General features: G+C 38.5%; 1 protein-coding gene and 1 pseudogene across 4 annotated transcripts in view; both read right to left on the bottom strand.

Annotated features, from left to right (window-relative positions):
• CADM1 (cell adhesion molecule 1) overlaps positions 1-20,392 on the bottom strand; it is a 338,763-nt gene that overhangs the window by 171,730 nt on the left and 146,641 nt on the right. The gene's annotated exons all lie outside the window — the stretch shown is intronic.
• LOC104668912 lies at positions 18,428-19,698 on the bottom strand (annotated as a pseudogene). Its single transcript, XR_004053601.1, has one exon. The product of XR_004053601.1 is annotated as a 60S ribosomal protein L3 pseudogene (transcript).

Below are 20,392 nucleotides of genomic sequence, written 5' to 3'. Positions count from 1 at the left end.
TAAGTATATTTCAGGGAGTAGGATAAGTTTATATTCTGATCAATTTAGGTGGGCTCCTCCTGAGCTACAATGAAGCAAAAATAAATAAAAGTTAGTAAACCATCAGTAATGACAACTAACTACCTTTAATTAATAAGATTTGAAAGCTTTAAGTAGGATATTTATTCCACCTGCAGAAATTTTAAAGTTAAGTAGAATATAAAATAAACCACAAGATAACCTCTATATAAACACTGTTCTCCAACAGGGAATGTGAGAACTGGAAAATTCTTTGTTTTGCAATTTTCAGTTTCAGTAAGATAACAGAGTTTACAAAGAAGCACTGTGTTTTTGCTCAGGAGATAAAACATTAATCTAACTGTTGACCTAGAAATAACATATAAAATTATAAATTTGTCACATGAAAGCTTTAGGGAAACAAGCAAACTAAGCAGCTCACAGCATTGGTTAATGGTGGATTTGGGAAGACTATGTATTTACCGGTGTGTGACAGAGAATAATATAAAGATTCTTTTTTTTCTCTGTTTTTGAACAGAAAATAAATAGCAGAACTTCCCCTTTACCTTCTGGAGTTCAAGACTAACACATGCTGAAATAACTGTCAACTCTTATATATGTAACTTAAGTCCCATAGCAATGCAAAATTACCAATACAAACTTTGTGAATTGGGTTGGTCACACATTATTATACAAACTGGATCAGAATACAATTTACTTCTCGCTTGTCAACATAAATGCTTTAACATCTAATCCAATGTCTTAGGCTAAAATTCTATAAATTCATAAAAAATGCATACCCAAAATATAAGATCTCTAGTTATGCCTATCTACAAAGCAAAAATAAATTATGCCAGCCATTTGTCATAACTGTCACTGAAAAATAAGTAACAATTGGAAAGGCTTTAACTTACCTTAAAAATTGCGACTACATTAAAACACATATACTTGTAAAGCCTTGCCATCGGATCATACCAACAGATTAACTTTTCTTCAGAGAAATCAGATTAAAGTAATCATGGAGAACCCAGCAACTGAATTCCAATTTGACCAACTCAAGAGTTGTATGTCTACTCTAGCCTGAATCTGTCTTAAGTAATACAGGATGTACTATCATGTTTCTGAGAGAAACTAGGAAATCCAAACATTGCCTGTGTCCTGAAGAAGATGGAAGGAAGATAAAGAGATTCTAGATGGAGGAACACAGTGAGTGGAGAGAAGAAGATAAGCTCCTTACCAGTCTCTAAGTCTCCAAAGCCAAGGGCTAGTATATGCACTTAAACCCTAAGGCTCCTAAGTGACAGAAATGGCCATATGACAAACCTTGCTATGCCAAGAATATGCTTACCTATCTTCATCTATCAAACACTATGCATCACAGATATCTAATTTTTTCGTCTCTTGGATGAAGTCTTTCCTGATTTCCCTCTGCCAAAATTTCTCTCTTCAATTGTTGTGTTTCCATAGTACTTTGTCCCTTTTCAAAGATATATCTCACATTGCATATTTTACCACAGTTAGTTTCATTTCTTAACTCTCACACTAAATTACAAAGTCAATATAGACAAAGAAATGTTCAACCTTATTTAACCTACTATGTGTTCAACAAAAGCTTGTCTTTTTCAATATACAAAACTTTTTAAAGATTAAAGACCTTGTAGAAAGTCAAGAGGAAGACAGTAATTTCACTTCTAAGAACTTACCCTAAGGAAACATTCATGAAGACATATAAGGGGTTATGTGCATGGATGTTCATTATCATATTATTCTTAATTATAAAGATTATGATGGTAATAATGAAAATGATTATCTTGTATTGTGTCCTTATTTTAAGTCAAGCATTGAGAATGTACTTTATCTGCATTATCTCACTGAGTTCTCAGAGCAGCCCTATAAGGTAGATACTATTATCTAAGCTTAGAAAAATTAAGGTAATTGTCCAAGGTCAAACAACTAGTAAAAGATGGAGTTAGAATTTGAATCCAAAAGGTCAACTCTCAAGGCTATGATCTTACATATATAGAGCTTGCCATGTGCCAAAGACTGTTCTAAGTACTTTACATATCCGCCCTCATTTAACCTTCACAGTAACCCAGTGGGGTAAGCATCATTATCATCCCCATCTTACAAATAAGAGAACTGGAACACAAAGGTAAGAAGCTTATCAAAGATCTCATAGGTAAGAAATGGAAGAGCTCAGATTTAAACCTAAACAGTCTGGTTCACTTACACAGTCTTTTCCCATTCATAAAAGCAAATGACTAGCACTGACCTAAATATTCAGAGACTAGTTTAAATATATTTATGAATATATAAATGAAGCAGCACAATAAAAGGGCAAAAAGCAGGGGACTATCAATATCTGCATTTCTCAAAATTATTCTGTCAGATTATGCACATCATTTATTCTTTATTTCTATAAATAATGTTCAAATCTGTATCATATAGATTCTTAAAAAAAAAAAATAGCATCGAATACAGAAAAAGCACTTAGAAGGAAAATTGCAAGACCTGAGTCTCAGGCCCAACCACGCTACCTATTATCTCTGTGATGTTGGGCAAAATTTTAACCTTTCTGAGTTCTTTTTCTTCTCTAACAGAAGGAGCTACGATTGAGTTTCTTCTTAGTGTCAATATTCTATATAATCTCAAAATATAGCAGAGGAGACACCTGTTGCTCAAGTCAATACTAAAATTTGGTAATTAATAAACAAGGTAATATTTAAGAGTTTAAATAGAGTATCGTGGAGTTTTGTTAAAACTTAAAACTTGTAGATAGAGAACCCCAAACACTCACCTACTTCCAAATGCTTACTATGCTCACTTCACTTCTTGGTCTCCTTACAATGTGACTCAAGCTGTAAAAATGTTCACAATCAGTTCAGCATTGATATGGACACATGAATTCAAGTTGACCTCTACTAATTTACCCCCAGCCCTCTCTGGTTTCCCACCCTCAATCCAAATTGCAAGAGTAAAATCAACTATCTGTTCTATACAAATCACTTTCGATCCAAATCTCTGGTACTAATCTCAGTCCTGAACTTCCATATCATATCTTTTTTGCTGGATATTTCTCCTTTAATTGTCATTTCTCTAAGTCCAGTCTGCCAGGCTTAAATATCAGTAGTCTTTTACATCTTTCATAATTTACTGATTCTCCACATTCAGTTTGTTACGATTCCTAATACTTCTCCCATTAAAATGTGGATTCTACCTACCAGAAGGAACATCTGCACAGAAAAGCTGTCCCCATTCTCCATTGTTTCAACCATGGCAGACATCACTAACTGTTCATAGAACTCCTCCCCTACCTCACCCTCCATTGAGGCCAGACAAAACTTTACAAAATCCTTCCTATCGCAGTGTACTCCAGGGAGCCACCACTGCCACTGACTGGAGTCAGGGTGTGAGATGAGACCCATCCCTCATTCCTGATCTATATATTTTTGCCATGACTACTCCCGACACTCTAATACAAACCATTTCTCATAGCCTGACTAGATTACTACAACAACCCTCTCTAATACAAGTCTCTGATACCCAGATTCTTTGATACACGTCTCCACTCAGTCCATCCTTCACATTGTCTCTCTCCAGCTCAGTCATCCTCAGTGTTTCCCCATTACGTATCTACAGACAAAATAAAAATATATTCCCCTTTGTGAGGTTTCAAGGCACTCTACAATTTGGCTTCAATCTTCCTTTCCAGGCCCATCTCTCACAATTCTCCAACATCACATAGGTTTACATGCATTCTTCAGTGTTAAAACTCACACATCAAACAAAATCTTCGGCAGAATCCCAATAAATTAAACTGACAAAAAGCACCATCTGGGCTGCAACAGGCCTAGGCTGTCCAGGGACAGCAAACAATTCGGTCCTCTTTGTCCCACAGCAGGGGCTGAGGCTCTTCTGCACAACCACAAAGGACTGCCACCACGCTGACCAGAGAACACGAGGAGAAGCTAAATTAGACTCTTAACCAGCACTGGTTTATAAGCACTTCTGAGACTACAAAATAAACCAAGGGCAGAACTAATCAAAAGAGCCCAAACACTTAAAACCAGAGTACAGCAATACACACAGACGTACCCCTTCTCATACATAAATTTAACATGATTTTCCTCTGCTCTGAAAATGTCAGTGCTCAGCAAGGGACAGGACAAGGTTAAGAGAATCTGACAGAAAGAATTGGATGGGGTTGAAAGCTGAAGTCCTGTAAGTTTATCTATACAAGCAGCACAAGTTCTCCTGGCATATTTCCAACTCAGCCCATTGCCCTCCAGCTGCATAATAGCAATAATTTTTTTAAACACCCTCATTCTGTCCTACCACATCTCATAATGTGTACAACTCAGCTGGATAGTGTGTAGGATTTTGTCAAGCTATCTTTAATCTTTAGCTTTACCTACTCCCAACAACTGAGCTGGCAAGTACTTAAGTTGCTGATGTTTACATCCTGCTTGTTTTATTACTCGTTTTCTGAGAAGCACTTTGGGTTGATAGAGGCCAATGGCTAGGGGGACGTTTGTCACAGCCTCACTGTGCTGCTCCACACCCTTCCAAGGACCCTCTTGCTTTACCTCCCAGATGCTCAAGCATTTCTTCACTCAAGTTATGTTTGTTTCAACTTGATTTTTTTAACTCTAAATTTAAAAGGAAAATGTACATGCATCTAAGCAATTATCTGAAAAAATAATAAAGTGAAGTCTTCATTAGGCTTCCAGGATGTCTTTTCTTTGTATCCTCACTATGCCTACCAATTCAGCACATTATCTGTTGATCATCTCTACTGAAACCAGACAACCTCTGATGGGCTCTTCTGCTCATGTGAATCCTATTACTTTAAGAAGCTCCTTTTTCCAGAGACCTTCAGTTTACAAGCTGGACAGGGAGCAAAGTCGGTGCAGCCACCTCTCAAATATCCACATGTGTTTCAGCATCATCCCTGACAGCCTTTTAATCCCAAATGGACTTACCTTGCCACCCACTGCATGGGTTGGCTTGTATTCAAAAGATACGTGCTTAAGGACTGCAAGTAAACGTCAAAGTCAGAATAAGCAAAACAGAATTGGATTAACCTACGAGGTAAAATTTCATAAAACATTACAAAATCAACTGTAAATAACTTCAGGAAGCCATTGTGGGTTTTTGGTTTTTGTTGGTTTGTTTCTATAGAGATGGGGTCTTGCTATGTTGCCCAGGCTGATCTTAAATTCCTGGCCTTAAGCTATCCTCCCCACCTCAGCCTCTCAAAGTGCTGGGAATACAGGCTTGAGCCACCACACCCTGCCTGCTTATTGTTTTGTTTTTTCTTATTTTTTTCTGTTGTTGAGAGACATTTCAAGAAACTTCTTTTCTGTTGGGGTGAATAACGGACAGCTAACGAGCACTTTTTGGATATCAACTTTTCCCAGGCTTCTTTAAAATGAATGAAAGCTGTCAGAGAGAGGCCCGGATGAAGCCAAAGGGTCACCGGCTAACCTCTGGAGTCCCCCAGAATCCATCACGCCTTATGTGGGCTTCCCACAATTCAGTTCCTAAGTTTTTTTTTTTTTTTTTTTTTTTTTTTGTGAGACGGAGTCTGGCTCTGTCGCCCAGGCTGGAGTGCGGTGGCCGGATCTCAGCTCACTGCAAGCTCCGCCTCCCAGGTTCACGCCATTCTCCTGCCTCCGCCTCCCAAGTAGCTGGGACTACAGGCGCCCACCTCGTCGCCCGGCTAGTTTTTTGTATTCTTTAGTAGAGACGGGGTTTCACCGTATTAGCCAGGATGGTCTCGATCTCCTGACCTTGTGATCCGCCCGTCTCGGCCTCCCAAAGTGCTGGGATTACAGGCTTGAGCCACCGCGCCCGGCCCTAAGTTTTTTTTTTGTCTGTTGTTAAATTGTTCTAGTTTAGAGGAGTGATCATTACTAGCAACAAGTGTTCACAAGCAGCCTGAATGACCTTCTTCTACCCAGATCAGACTATGTATAGCCCTACTTACCAAAGAATAATAACACCAAACATTGTCAGAAAAAAAAAAAAAAACCTATTGATTCATCATAAAGGTGAAAGAGACAGAACGAAATTTAAGAGTACCTGAACAAAATAAGCATATAAACACATACTCTCAATGCGACACCAAGAAACTAAGATGTGGGTACAAGCGAATAAAACAATCTTAATTGTCAATACAACTCCCCAGGACAGACTGCTATAAAGAATCTAAACTTCTTTTGCATCCTCAGGTCAAAGGTCATGGATGAACCACAGGGACAAGCAGGCTTCCTGAGCCAAGGACAATCCGTTTACTCATCATGTTGTGGGGTACTAGCCCCCACAACTGCTTCTTGGTGTACGTCTAACTTCCCTCCTTCACCATTATACTCACCCATTCAATAACTTAATGAGACTGACAGAAAGCTGACAGCAGGTGTGTTCAATATGTTGTTTTCATCTCCCCACTTGGAGTTATTAGCACCTCCCATCACTCAATTTGGCAGGTCCATTTTAATATTAGCATCACATACAAGCTGCATCCTTGAGAAAGGAGGCCATTTCAGACTTTTCTGGTGAACTATTGGAACTATTACTTAGATAATAGAACATTTATTTTATGTCATTATAAAATTAAACTTTACCTCTGGGTCTTTAAAGGCTAATAGTTCAACTTCCCTTTTTGACATGCAAGAAGATAAGATTCTCCTGACATGAAAATATAAAAGGGCATTTGTAACCACTGTGACAATTCTGCTAGGCTGCTTAGTACAATGGAATATTTTTTCAACTATATAAAAACATGTACATTAATATACTTTTGAAAACTACACCATGTTACTCATGTAAGGAAAAGTTTAATGCCCTCACTACACTGTCATGTTACAATAGTTTTACATCTCAGTTATGTACATTCGAAGTAGGATTCAGAATCATTCACAATGTCAATCATATATTATGGCACCGCTTTAGCCAACAGTATCCTCCATTACACAATTACAATCTGTTTGAAGAGAAAGAAAAACATGTGACAAAGTGGTGCATGAAAAATAAGGTGAATACATGATATAATGCTCTGCTCCCTTTTACACAATTTTATATATTTTGAGGGAGTGCAGGAAGGCATTCAAAAGAACAGATTATTCATTTTTGGAAGTTAATTACCTATTATTAAGTTCTAAGTACCATGGGAAATCAGTGTGAGCACTTGGGTAGTGCTTGCCTACTGAAAAGAGACACCACACCAAGATTTCTTTGTTAAAGGTAAGGTAGGTTCTTACTAAAGCCACACGCAGGGGTTACTTCTAGATAAACTTTAACTATCAGAATAGAGTTGACGTGAGTGAAAAGATTACTATAAGAAGTTTTCTAAGTTTGCTAATAAAGATGGTAAATTACTAGGCTGAAATCTGTCATTTGTTAATCAAATTTAATAGTAATTTCTTCCTGCAGACACATGCAGAAGACAAATTATCAATTTCTGTAAATCATAATTAGTTCAGAGGCAGATTCCAATTCTCCTAAAGATTAGCTCCGTGTAGTTTAAATTAAAGGCACTCACTTACCATACGAATTGTAGAAAACCTCACCCTTCACTGAGGTACTTGAAATCTTGGGTTATGACCACTTGAAGGTTTGTGGTAATAATTCAAAATGCTTTTACTTTGTTATATTCACCGGTGCCAATTTTCACGAAGTGCACAGGCAAGAGACTGTGTAGAGCAGTATCAAATGCAGCTCTTGTCTGCTATGTTTTCCCCCATGTAGATGGCTTTGCTGCCACTGAGACGCAAGGCCCTTTCCAATCTTTAATTTTCTTTAAGAGTGGATAAGTGCCGTGAGCAAAACTGCTCACCACTGCTCTTGAGGTGCTTATTTAAAAAGAAATAAAACATGATTAATTTCAAGTGCTTTACAATTAAAAATATATGACAGGAGGGTCATCTGGGCAATTTAACTACATCGGGAAGGGTCATGGGCCTCTGAAGTTTGAGAAACCCTGAGCTAGACTCAGTGCATGTATTTATTGTCACTGGTAGCATATTAGATTATTAAAAGGGACATGCTAATGTGACATTTTACTATTACAAAGGAAACTCAGTACTAAAATTAGAGCATAAATCAGGCAGATATGCTTCCAGACATGCAATCAACTCTGTCTTCCACTTATCTTCCTTTACGCATCAAGGGGTTATACTCGATTTCATTTTGTATTTATTTGTAAACTATATGTGTCGCTCCTTTCTAAGTTCAATGTGAGTAACAAAAATTTAGCTGCATCCCAGTAAAACAGATTTAACTTTAATGCAGATAAAGCAAGGTGGTTAGGATGTCAGAAAAATATACTTTAAAAATCAATACTAAAATATAAACCTATTAGTTTTGAATATTTAGCCAGATTACATTTCATATGCAAGATTCTCTTCAATAAAGCTTTCTTCTTTATTACAGGAAAGTATTTCTATGCATAAAATAGTAAGATTTGTCTTTGAAAAGACAACCCAACCAATTCTGTTCCCAAAACAATGGCTAGTTTGGGGGTGTAAAGAGCAGACAACATAAAGTAAATCACTGTCATGAAATAATAATTAGCATTGTAAAAGTAACCTCCACTGCCTCAGCTGACTAATGCACAATGCCTGTTCAAGCCCATATTTCAAATCTGAAAGTCACCAAATGAAATTAGCACTTTCATTCTGAAGTCAGATTCTGTTGGTATTTTTGCCTGGAAGGAAAGGGAAGCCATTTCATACTCTCGCTAATCCAAAATAGCAAAAACTTGTCATCTTTGTTGCTTAAAGGGAAAGCTGTTCAAGGGCTTGACAGACGAGAAGATCCCAGTTCAAATCAGCAGCATTCTCCTTCCTCTCCTCCCTACTTCATTGTTTTAGGTCCCTCCATCAGAGGGATTAATGACTCATATTTTGTTCAGGGTACACATGTCTATGGAACTGTGGGGGAGGTAGTTCATAATAAAAAAGGCCTAAGTCATGGGCTACACCACATGGACCAATTAGTCTTCATTTGTTTCATAGCCTTACCGTATTTTTTTTTTTTTTTTTGAGATGGAGTTTCGCTCTTATGGTCCAGGCTAGAATGCAGTGACACGATCTTGGCTTACTGGGCTTACTGCAACCTCCGCCTCCTGGGTTCAAGCGATTCTCCTACTTCAGCCACCCGAGTAGCTGGAATTACAGGCATGTGCCACAACAACTGGCTAATTTTGTATTTTTAGTAGAGATGGGGTTCTCCATGTTGGTCAGGCTGGTCTCAAACTCCAAATCTTAGGTGATGCACCCACCTCGGCCTCCCAAAGTTCTGGGATTAGAGGCGTGAGCCACCACACCCGGCCAGCCTTACCATCTTTAACACTAAAGATGTATAGCCTAGCCATGCCATGGCAAATGCATGCTATTGGTCAAAAGGGTGATTGAGGAAGTATGTGAAAATGGTTCAGTGGATACTCATTAAAGGGAAGGAGGGAAGAAGGTAGGGAAGGGGAGAGGCGGAAAGCCAGGGATAGAGGAGGTGCCCTGTAGAAATCCTAAAAGTGCTTTGCATCACTATCTGAGAGCCTATGACCATTCTTTTTTTTTTTTTTTTTCCTTTTTTTAAAATAAAAACCACAACCTATTCAGGTCATATATATTTAAACATCAAATAGGAATACATAATAATTAAGAAAATGGCTAGCTGGCTAATTTATTCTGAGTTTGTCCTATACTAACTAAAAAAAAATTAAATCTATATAAAACGAAACAATGCTTATGAATTAAACACAACATTTCATGCCTTAAAAGAACAGCGCATTAGCAATTAGCATTTTCTTTGTTTTGAATTCATTGAATTTATATCATCCTTCAACACTGTTTAGCTAAAGCAAACAAAAACAAGAAAATCACATTATTCTTTCTAAGCCATATAAAAGTGATCTGGAAAGTCACGTTTAAAATCACTATCATGGATTAGCTTAAGGCAATTATTTCACTTGCTGCATTCTTTTACGAGAAGTTAAAAAAAAAAAAAAAAAATCAAGCTTCTTGCCTAACAAGAAAAATGAAATCCCATTAGTTGTGTCTCCAGTGTATATTAACATTCCTTTTGTTTAGAAAGGTTAATATCCCCCAAATAAAGGAGCATACAGTGCCTGTTAAAATAATTACATCATGACATTTTAGAAAGGTTGGCAGATAGACGTGGTTGCAAGCAAGGAAACAAACAAAAGTAAAAGCGAGTAGTTTTTAAATTATCCGTGACTTCAAAAAATGAAAAAGACTGGAAATTCCACCATGTTTGCAATTTCCTGCCAGCTTGTCTGGTCTCTGGTATTTGGCTTTTCTCCCTCTTCTTCAATATCTTTCTGTCACAGAAACTTAGGGAGATGTACCTTCATGCTCTAAATCAGATGATCTACTATCTAAAAAGGAAACGACAAATCTGACAACAAAAGAATTTCACAACAGATAGGCAGTTGATAGCATGAGGCACTAACATTAAATCCAAGTCTTTCCATGGCCACTTGGAGTCCCAGAGTACAGAATTTGGTGTCACGATAAAAGAATAATTTTTGTATTCTAGCAAGCTGATCTAAGGGCCCAACATTAGTAAGACTGAAACCAGCGAGCAATGAAGTCTTCAGATTCTCCCCTATAAGACCTAGAGAAAACACTTCAAACTGTATGCAGACAAAATACAGAACTCTGGCCCTAATGCTTGAGGCAGAGAGAAGCAATTCTCTAGATATGTAAAATAAATTATTAATCTTTTAAACCTCTGGACACACAGCAAACATTTTCTTAATCAAAAATAGGCACAGTAGTAATATAAAACCTAACCAGCATGTTCTTTCTCATTCTCTAGGGCATAGGAGTCCCTCTGCAGCTCTGGAATTGGATGGCCTGTTCCTGCACTGCTCCCAAGAAAGTAGTGAATGAAGTACGCAAGACAAAGATGAGGAGAAAGACAGACAATGGTTTTCCTCACCACCACTTAAACGATAGGAAGCTTCCTCAATTAATGACAGCTCAACCTCTGAACAGCAGGTCAGAGAAGCTAATTGAACAAGTACTTTAGGAGTTTATTAATATTCCCAAAAGTCATAGACTGCTTTACATCAGCAATTCCCAATAATGCCAATAACAAATTGTGCAGATGTAGTGATGAAACCACCACTGCCTTAAGAGTCTAAAAAAAGAATGCAATAAAATCAAATTAAAAGCCCCCAAGTTACCATAACAAAATCTCCGAAATTGTATAAATCAACTAAAGGGAATTCAGTGCAACATCTCACCTGACAGTTTCATAACAAAATTGTGACGGAAAGCCTGTCCCAGTTCTATACAAAAGTGGAGTACTGATCCCTTTGGCAGAGGGCTTGTCAGCATGGAATGACGATTCTAAGTCCCCATCTCATGTAAATACAGCGCCCTGCATTTAAGAAGCAATCCTCACACACTTGTGCAAGAATGAATGAATGAACCAATGCACGGCTTACATGGAATAGTCTTCTAAAACAATCTCTAACACATCTAAACTGACATTTTCATGTAACTGTCACAGGCTATGCAGAGTGCTGGATAAAACAGAGGAAATATTTTCTTTTCCCAGAAGCCAGCTAAGAGCTCATCTCCAGGAAAAAAAAAAATTACAGGATAAGCAAAGTAAATTCCTTTCTCTTCCATATTCAAAGAATATGTGTTTCTTAGTTTAAAAAAAAAAAAAAAAAAAACAGAGAAGACTTAGAAGAGGAGGAGGACAAGGAGGAGGAAGACAAGACAGAAAAAACATAGCATTGCACAGTGCTGGGCACTGTTTTTAGTATTTTTGTGTATTTCATACTAATTAGCTTAATCCTCACCACTGCCATATGAAATAGATATTATTATTATCCCCATCTTGCAGTTGAGATAAGACAGAGATAAGTTTCATTCAGCTAGGCCTGGCACAGCCAGATTTCAAGGCCAGGCAGTACAGCTCCATAGTATTTCATGGTGTATATGTACCACATTTTCTTCATCCAATCTGCCACCGATGGGCATTCAGGCTGATTCCATGTCTTTGCTATTGTGAATAGTGCTGCAGTGAACATATGCATGCATACAAACTTGATTTCTCTTGAGGTAACTTTTGAATTATTTCCTTATCTTTGTGTTCTGGATTGAAAATGCTGAAGGCTTTTCAAGTTTGATAATTTCTATTTATGTCATTCTAGCAAAATAAGCTTCTACAAGATATAGAGGAGTGTTTTTGTTCAAGAAAAAGGGAAATGGGTACAGACAAGATTTCTTGTAACTGGCATGAGTGGACGTATTAGAGATGTTTAGGGAAATCTTCTCTGTAATGTATTGGTGATAAATGACCCACATTACTGTGTTTATAACAGCACTGTCCAATAGAACTTCCTGTGATGGGAATACTTGACATCTGCACTATCCAATACAGACACCACTAGCCACAGGCAGCGATTGAGAATTGCAATGTAGCAAGTGCAACTGCGGAAGTAAAGTTTTAATTTTACTTAATTAAATCTAAATAGCTGCATGTTGCTATTTAAACTTAAGTTTAATTAATTCTATAACATTTTGTTAAAGCTTTCTTTTGGTTCAGTTAATGGAATGCAAGACCTGTTATATATGCCACTCTTTGAAATAAACTCTTAGCAAGCTCCTTCTCTCATGTCCACTTCAATCTTTAGTGCAGTTGGCCAGAAACTAGTAAGATTCCAAGACTGAGATGGAATAGGCAGAGAAGTTGAAGGCATAACTTGAGTTCATACCTCAATCCATAATCCAGTCCAGCTTTTATCAGAGCTCTGACCTGGAGTTCAGGGAGTGGTATTCAGATTCTCATTCTGCTCCTCCTTGCTTTGGGAAAGAAGGGTGGTGAGTGGGTAGACGTGATTGGCAGGATGGGATTTGAGCCTTCCTGAGTCCCTGGATATCATCTCATCCCAATTCCTAACAACTGAGAACTATGAGTATTCAATTTGTAAGGATTGTTACGTATGTGAAAGGAATGGCACAAGATAAGGCTAGAAAAACTAGGTTATGGCCAGACTGACTGTCAACCGAAGCAGTGACAGGCTGTTTTTGTTTGTTTAAAATCATACAGAGGACAGAAAAAACCTAATGTCTAGCATACAGTATAAAATTAATAAATATTTAATCTGGCAGCAATGTCTCTGCTGATCTGGAAGCAGAAGAGACTAAAAAATAGGGAAAACAGTTAACAAGAATCTAACGTGGTGAAAGAGTTTCAAAAATGACTGAAGAAGGTGAACTGATTAAAAGATATGGGAATCTATCATTCACTAAGGACCTACTATGTGACAATCATGCTAGTCATTATTTTAATTAGTTCTCATGATTCTATAAATTAAGCATGATTATTCATGTTTTCAAATTGAGTAACTAAAGCACAAAGAATACGTAATGTTCCGAAGGTCACAGAGTTGATAAGAGACCAAGTGAATACGCAAGCCTAGATCTGTCTGCAGTAGAGGATGAAGCAAGTTCTTTCCACACACATAACCCTGATATTCTTACGACCTGGAAATAAACTGGACAAGGCAGGACAAGGAAGAAGGGTCAAGAAATAGTAGGAAGTTGCTGAGCCTTGATGATGGACTCTTCTAATAGGGTAGCCAACAACTGCTTAAAGCCCTGATGGGAGCATTGGAGATACAAACTTCAATAGGACACAGTCCTTTCCTTGAAGGGATTTACAGGTGGCCCAATAATTACAATATAAAGTGACCTAAGCCCTAAAGAGCAATAGGGAGGTCATTGGAAAAAGCAAGTTTATGTATATCACATGTATCTCTGAAAACTATAGGACTATAATAACTAGAAGTTTTCAAATAACACTGAAATTCAAGATAACCACCTTCAGAGTGATTCTAGATAACTGTCTCTGGAGTGTTTCTCCATATCATTAAAAAAGGACTCCCAACAAATTAGTAATCATTAACTTAATTATAAGATATTATACATTCATTTCATTCATCACCAATACATTATAGAGAGAATTTCCCTAAACATCTCTAACGCACCCACTCATGCCAGTTAAAAGAAATCCTGTCTGTAATCATTTCCCTTCTTCTAGAACAAAAACACTCCTCTACATCTTGTAGAAGCTTAATTTGCTAGAATGAGATTAATAGAAATTATCACTCTAAAAGCCTTTAGCATTTTCAATCCAGAACACAAAGATAAGGAAACCATTCAAAAGTCATCTCAAGAGAAATCAAGTTCACATGCACGCATATGTTCACTGCAGCATTATTCACAATAATAGCAAAGACATGGAATCAACCTAAATACCCATTACAACCTAATGGCAGATTGGATGAAGAAAATGTGGTATATATACATTGTAGAATACTATGCAACTATAAAAAAGAATGGATCATATCCTTGGCAGGAACAAGAATGGAGCTGGAGGTCATTATCCTTAGCAAACTAACACGGGAACAGAAAAAACAAATACTAATTGTTCTCACTTATGAGTGGGAGCAAAGTGATGAGAACACATGGATGCACCGCAAAGAGGAAAACAACAGACACTGGGGCCTACTTGAGGGTAGAGGCTGGGAGGAGGCCGAGGATCAGAAAAAATAACTATTGGGCACTAGGCTTAGTACCTGGGTGATGCAATAATATTTACAACAAATCGCTGTGGAATAAGTTTAACTGTATTACAAACCTGCATATGTACCTCTGACCCTAAAAAAAAAGGTATTAAAAAAAGAGAGCCAGATCAAGTTATAGGCAAACTACCCACAAATCAAAAACTACACAGATTTAGCTCCAGTTTAAATCACTAACACACACACACACACACACATGCACACACACACACAGGCACGAATTCAGAAAGCAAGCTAATTTTACTGAATAGTTCTCTTATATTTTATGCATTTTATTACTCTTTATCTGAGGTAGGTTTTGGGTTTTTTTTTGGTTTTTGTTTTTTGAGGTTTTTTTCGAGACAGAGTCTTGCCCTGTAGCCCAGGCTAGAGTACAAGTGGCATAATCTTGGCTCACTGCAACCTCCGCCTCCCAGGTTCAAGTGATTCTCCTGCCTCAGCTTCCTGAGTAGTTGGGATTACAGGCACGCGCCAACATGCCCAGTTAATTTTTGTATTATTAATAGAGACGGGGTTTCACCATATTGGCCAGGCTGGTCTCGAACTTATGACTTTGTGATCTGCCCACCTCGGCCTCCTAAAGTGCTGGGATTACAGGCGTGAGCCACCATGCCCGGCTGAGGTACATTATTTATAATATAACTCACATAGGATAAGAAGTTACTGACCCATTTTATGAAATTAATATTCTATATTTATTTTCTAAGTATTTCCCATATATTTTATACAAATATAATGAGGACAGTAAGGTCAAATAAGTTTATCTAAATAACCTGTGATTTTGGAAGAACTGAGAAGCAAATATAAAAGTATTAACAATTTGGATACCTCTAATATCTCCAAAAGCAAAACTATAGGAGGAAAGGGGAAGTACACTGCAGTAAAGCAGATGTCACTTATGAACATTTTTCATTGGCCCTCCAGCACCTGACACAGACCATGGCCTTGATAAATATTTTTTGAATGAATTAATAAACAAATAGGGGCATGCCAGTGAATGATGGGTCTAATGGAATCAATGGTATATTCCATATCTTCCATATCCCTATAAGGGATTTTTTTTAATGTGGCTATACAACATTCCAAGTATTTTTTTTTAAAATAGCCCTTTCAACAGGGAAAATAGCAGTCCATGTAAATCCCAGTGTGACCTCTACCTAATAATAAATGAGAAATAACTGTTTGGGAACTACTGCTTTTAAGCTAAACTAAAAAACTTTCATCAGTGTTTGTGTTTAATGTACTACTATAAAATATACACAGACACAAGATAAACTGATGTTGTAATGGCTTTTTTAAGAACACAAAAACACCAATTGCCTGAAAAATATAGATATTATTTTCAGAAATGTAACCATTCTTTGTATTCTACAATTCTTATAAGATAGCATTATAACCAAAAGGGAAGAATAAAGTGTATTCCAGCTGTGTTATAACATTACAATGCAAACATTTTTGTAATCCCTTTTTGGAATTTTAATACTGGCCTACAAAAATCAACTGTCTCTTAGAGGAATCTAACAAATAATACAACTGTGAAGAATATTTAAATACATGCTCTCTTCATCCCCCTCCTGGAACAAAATCTCCAATGTGAGGATGGAGAAGCAATGTCCCTCGGGCCTTTCAGGAACCCCAGCTACATGTGCTGGCAGAAGCCCAGGCTCCCCCAAAGGCCTTCGCTCCTGCTGTACCCCAGCCTGCTTCCCATTCAGGTTTCTGCCAGTATAAACAGAGCCACGTGTAGTAAGACAACGTTGCTCTATTAATACCGGGAAAGTAAACAAAAGGAAAAAGATTTTCCCAGACTTTCAGCACTGGGTTCATTCATTCAGTTTTAAATGTTTACTGAAGTTCCCATTGTGTTGAAAGTGTGGGGCTAGGAAGTGAGTCTTACATCCTTGCAAATTTCCCCGTCACAGCTTTAAAAATCTACACAGGCCATAAGGAGATGCCAAAAGGGTCCAAGTGGAGAGGTTACCACCACAGACTTAAAATCACTCAGCCTTGATTTTAGTGTTGTCCACTTATTAGCTAGTAGTCTAGGGCATGTTACTTAATTGTTCTAAGCTCTGTTTCCTTTTCTGTAAAACGGGGATAACAAAATTGCCTTTCTCAAAAATATGGTTTGTGACGATTCATAACATAATGTATTTTTAGCATAGCACCCAGCATATGGCAAGTGCTCAGCCAATAATAGCTGTCTGTGCTTTAGCTAAATAACATATCTATTTACTTACTCAACTTATTTAATGAGTACTTAATAGGAACATCTCACAGGTTAGACATTGAGAACACAGATAAAACAGAAAAGGCCTGTCTTTTGGGAGTTTACAGTCTAGTACAACAGACACTAGATAATTAGTTGATTATAATGTGGTAATTGCCATAAAATTACATTTTTTTCTAATAGCTTGATTAAGGTTTAATAAATGTATAATAAAGTCCACATATATGAAGTGTACAGTTTAATAAGTTCTGGCACAGCTGTACACAGCTGCAAAACATCACCACAATCAAGAGAAGAAACATATTCATCACTTCTAAAAATTCCCAGTACCCATCTGTCATCCTTCCTTCCTATACCAGCACCATCCACTACCTCTCAAGCAGTCATTGATCCTCCTTGTCTCACTCATAGTCATTTATTTTGAATCTTTAAAATAATTGTATAGAAAAAGAATCATAAAGTATTTATTAGCCCATTTTCACACTGCTGATAAAGACATACTGGAGACTGGGTAAATTATAAAGAAAAAGAGGTTTAATGGACTCACACTTCCACATAGCTGAGGAGGCCTTACAATCATGGCGGAAGGTGAAAGGCACATCTTACATGGCAGCAGACAAGAGAGAATAACAGAACTTGTGCAGGGAAACTCCCCTTTATAAAACCATCAGATCTTGTGAGACTTACTATCATGAGAACAGCACAGCAAAGATCTGCCCCCATGATTCAATTACCTCCTACCAGGTCCCGCCCATGACATGTGGGAATTCAAGATGAGATTTGGGTGTGGACACAGCTGAACCATATCAATTATTATACTCTTTTTATCCAGCTTATTTCACACAGCATAATTATTTTGAGATTAATGTATGTCACATCAGTAATTTTAAAACATATGGCACAATAAGATCACCTAATCTAGTCTACTGTAAGTAGACCTGTACCTCTTCCTTCAAATATCATCACTCCACCTAAATTCATCCCTGTGAACTCTAAGGAGTATAAGTAAATCTCAAGTTAGCCACTTTTCTAAGAGTTTCCTTTGCAAATGCAACATGCTAAATACTATTTCCCTTATCATTCACTGCTTCGCCCACTGAGTATTTCATACAACTACTATTTCTACTGTCAGAACATAAAGATAAATATTTTGTTCTTCCCATATCAAGCAAACAAAACCAAGATGAGGAGTGAGTTTTGAATCAACCCTCAAGGAGACTGTCAGGATAGATTTCTATACATACATGCATTACCATCTTGTTAATATACTACAAAATGAAGGCACATCTGTGTGGCTTCTCATAAGATGGTAGAAATTTTTGAGAAACGGTTCCATTGAGGTTCTAGGATTTAAAACATTGTATGAAGACTGACAATTTTCCAGCTCAGTGGCCAAGTATACGGCTCAAAGGCATGAGCTTCTGATGGGGAATCCATGTAGGGGGAAAGGAGAACTATTCCCTCTAGCAAATTATTAAGTAATTTGGGGACGTAAAAATTAAATTAAAAATTCTCTTTCATTTGAATACGAAATTTCTTGGAATTCTCTCTCTCTCTCTTTTTTTTTTTTCCAGTGGAAAATAACTTTTATTGAGACCCCACCAGCTGCAAAATCTGCTCCTGGCATTAAGCTCCTTCTTCCTTTGCAATTCGGTCTTTCTTGAGTGATCCCATGAATGATTTCTTCTCTTCCATGGTCTGGAAGCGGCCATGGCCAAACTTGGAGGTGGTGTCAATGAACTTAAGGTCAATCTTCTCCAGAGCCTGCCGCTTCGTCTGCACCAGCAAGGACTTGGGGAGGGTGAGCACCCGCTTCTTGGTTCCCACCACACAGCCTTTCAGCATGACAAAGTCATCGGTCACTTCACCATAGTGGACAAAGCCACCCAGAGGGTTGATGCTCTTGTCAGACAGGTCATAGTCAGTGGAGGCATTGTTCTTGATCAGCTTGCCGTCCTTGATAAGGTAGCCCTGGCCAATCTTATAGATCTTCTTATTGATCTCAGTGAGGTGATGGTAGCCTTTCTGCCCAGCATGTGCCACAGAGAAGGCCACAAGAGCAGGATGCCATGCCCCAATGCAGGCCACCTTGCGCAGGCCTCGGTGGGTCTTGCGGGGCAGCTTCTTGGTGTGCCAACGACTGGTGACCCCTTTGTAGCCTTTGCCCTTGGTCACCCCAATGACATCCTGCCCAAACACTTGGTTCACAGGTACCTGCTGCTCGAGCCTCTCGTGGGCCCAGTCCAGCTTCTCGGCCACGGTGCCTCCGTTCACCTGGATCTCCATCAGGTGGGCCTTCTTCTGGCGCAGAGGAAGCAGGCGCATCTGGGTGTGGGCAATGACACGGATGACTTGGCAGTACTTCTTCATGCTGCTGAAGTCCTTCTCCAGCTGCTTCTTGCCATCCTCATCCTGCCATTTCTTGCAGTACTTGGTAAAGGCCTTCTTCTTAGATTTATCCCAGTTCTTATAGAAACGCCTCTTGCATTCATCACTGATGTGCTCAGCGAAGACAGTCTTGAAGGTCCGGAGGCCTCGAGGGGTTTCCACGTAGCCCACAATGCCCACAACCACCATAGGTGGCGTCTCCACAATGGTTACAGCCTCCACCACCTCCTTCTTGTTCACCTTAGATCCTGGCCTGTCTACTTCCCGCACGATGTGGGTCATGGCAGCCTTGTATCCCAGGAAGGCTGTGAGGTGGACCGGCTTAGACGGATCATCCTTAGGGAAGCTCTTAACCTTCCCGCGATGGCTGCTGCTGTGCTTCCGGGGCAGGAAGCCGAGGGACCCATGTCTGGGAGCGGAGAACTTTCTGTGAGACATCACGCCATCAAATCCCACCGGTCTCTTGTAATTCTCACTAGTACAACGTATCAAGATAAGATGATATTGCTCGAGAACCAAGTATAATAGTTGGCATATAGTAGATACCCCAATAAAGCATAGACATGTCAGTAACAACCTTGATAAAAGACCAGCCCAAGGCAAAGAAATGGCACAGTCATATTAGAAACTTCCTTAGAGAAATGGGTCCCTCCGTGATTACAGTGACTCCTACATTCTCAATCGGTCATTCAACAAAATTGAACATGTCTTATATTCAGCACCAAGCTAGTGTGCCAACAAATGTTTACTGAGTGTCTACTATATGCCTGGCACCAAAGAAGGCTTTTTGTAAGGATGAATAAGATAAAATGCTCCTGACTCAGTCTTTGTTGAATGTTTTAAATGTATTTAGTTTAAATGTAAGAGAATGGCACATGCAAACACTCACATATTTGCTTTGTACTGTTCCAAAGACAGTTTCTCTCCTAGTAGGGCTAAGTTTGAGAGCTATGAAAATAATAAGGCGCGTGCTAAATCATGACATTACATAAGCTTCACCCGGTGGTCCTCAGTTACCCTCACAATTGCCTTGATATTTCAATTTCTGGGTATCTTCCTCCAGTCATACGTCGAGAGCCTTGAATAAAAACCACAACAATGGTTATAGCCATTCATTGTCCACCTACTACGTGCTGGGGCCCTGCCAG

Source organism: Rhinopithecus roxellana, chromosome 15 (assembly GCF_007565055.1).
Source record: "Rhinopithecus roxellana isolate Shanxi Qingling chromosome 15, ASM756505v1, whole genome shotgun sequence".
Lineage (NCBI taxonomy): Eukaryota > Metazoa > Chordata > Mammalia > Primates > Cercopithecidae > Rhinopithecus > Rhinopithecus roxellana.
The sequence above is the reverse complement of the archived record's forward strand: the minus strand, read 5'-3'. Positions and strand labels throughout refer to the sequence as shown.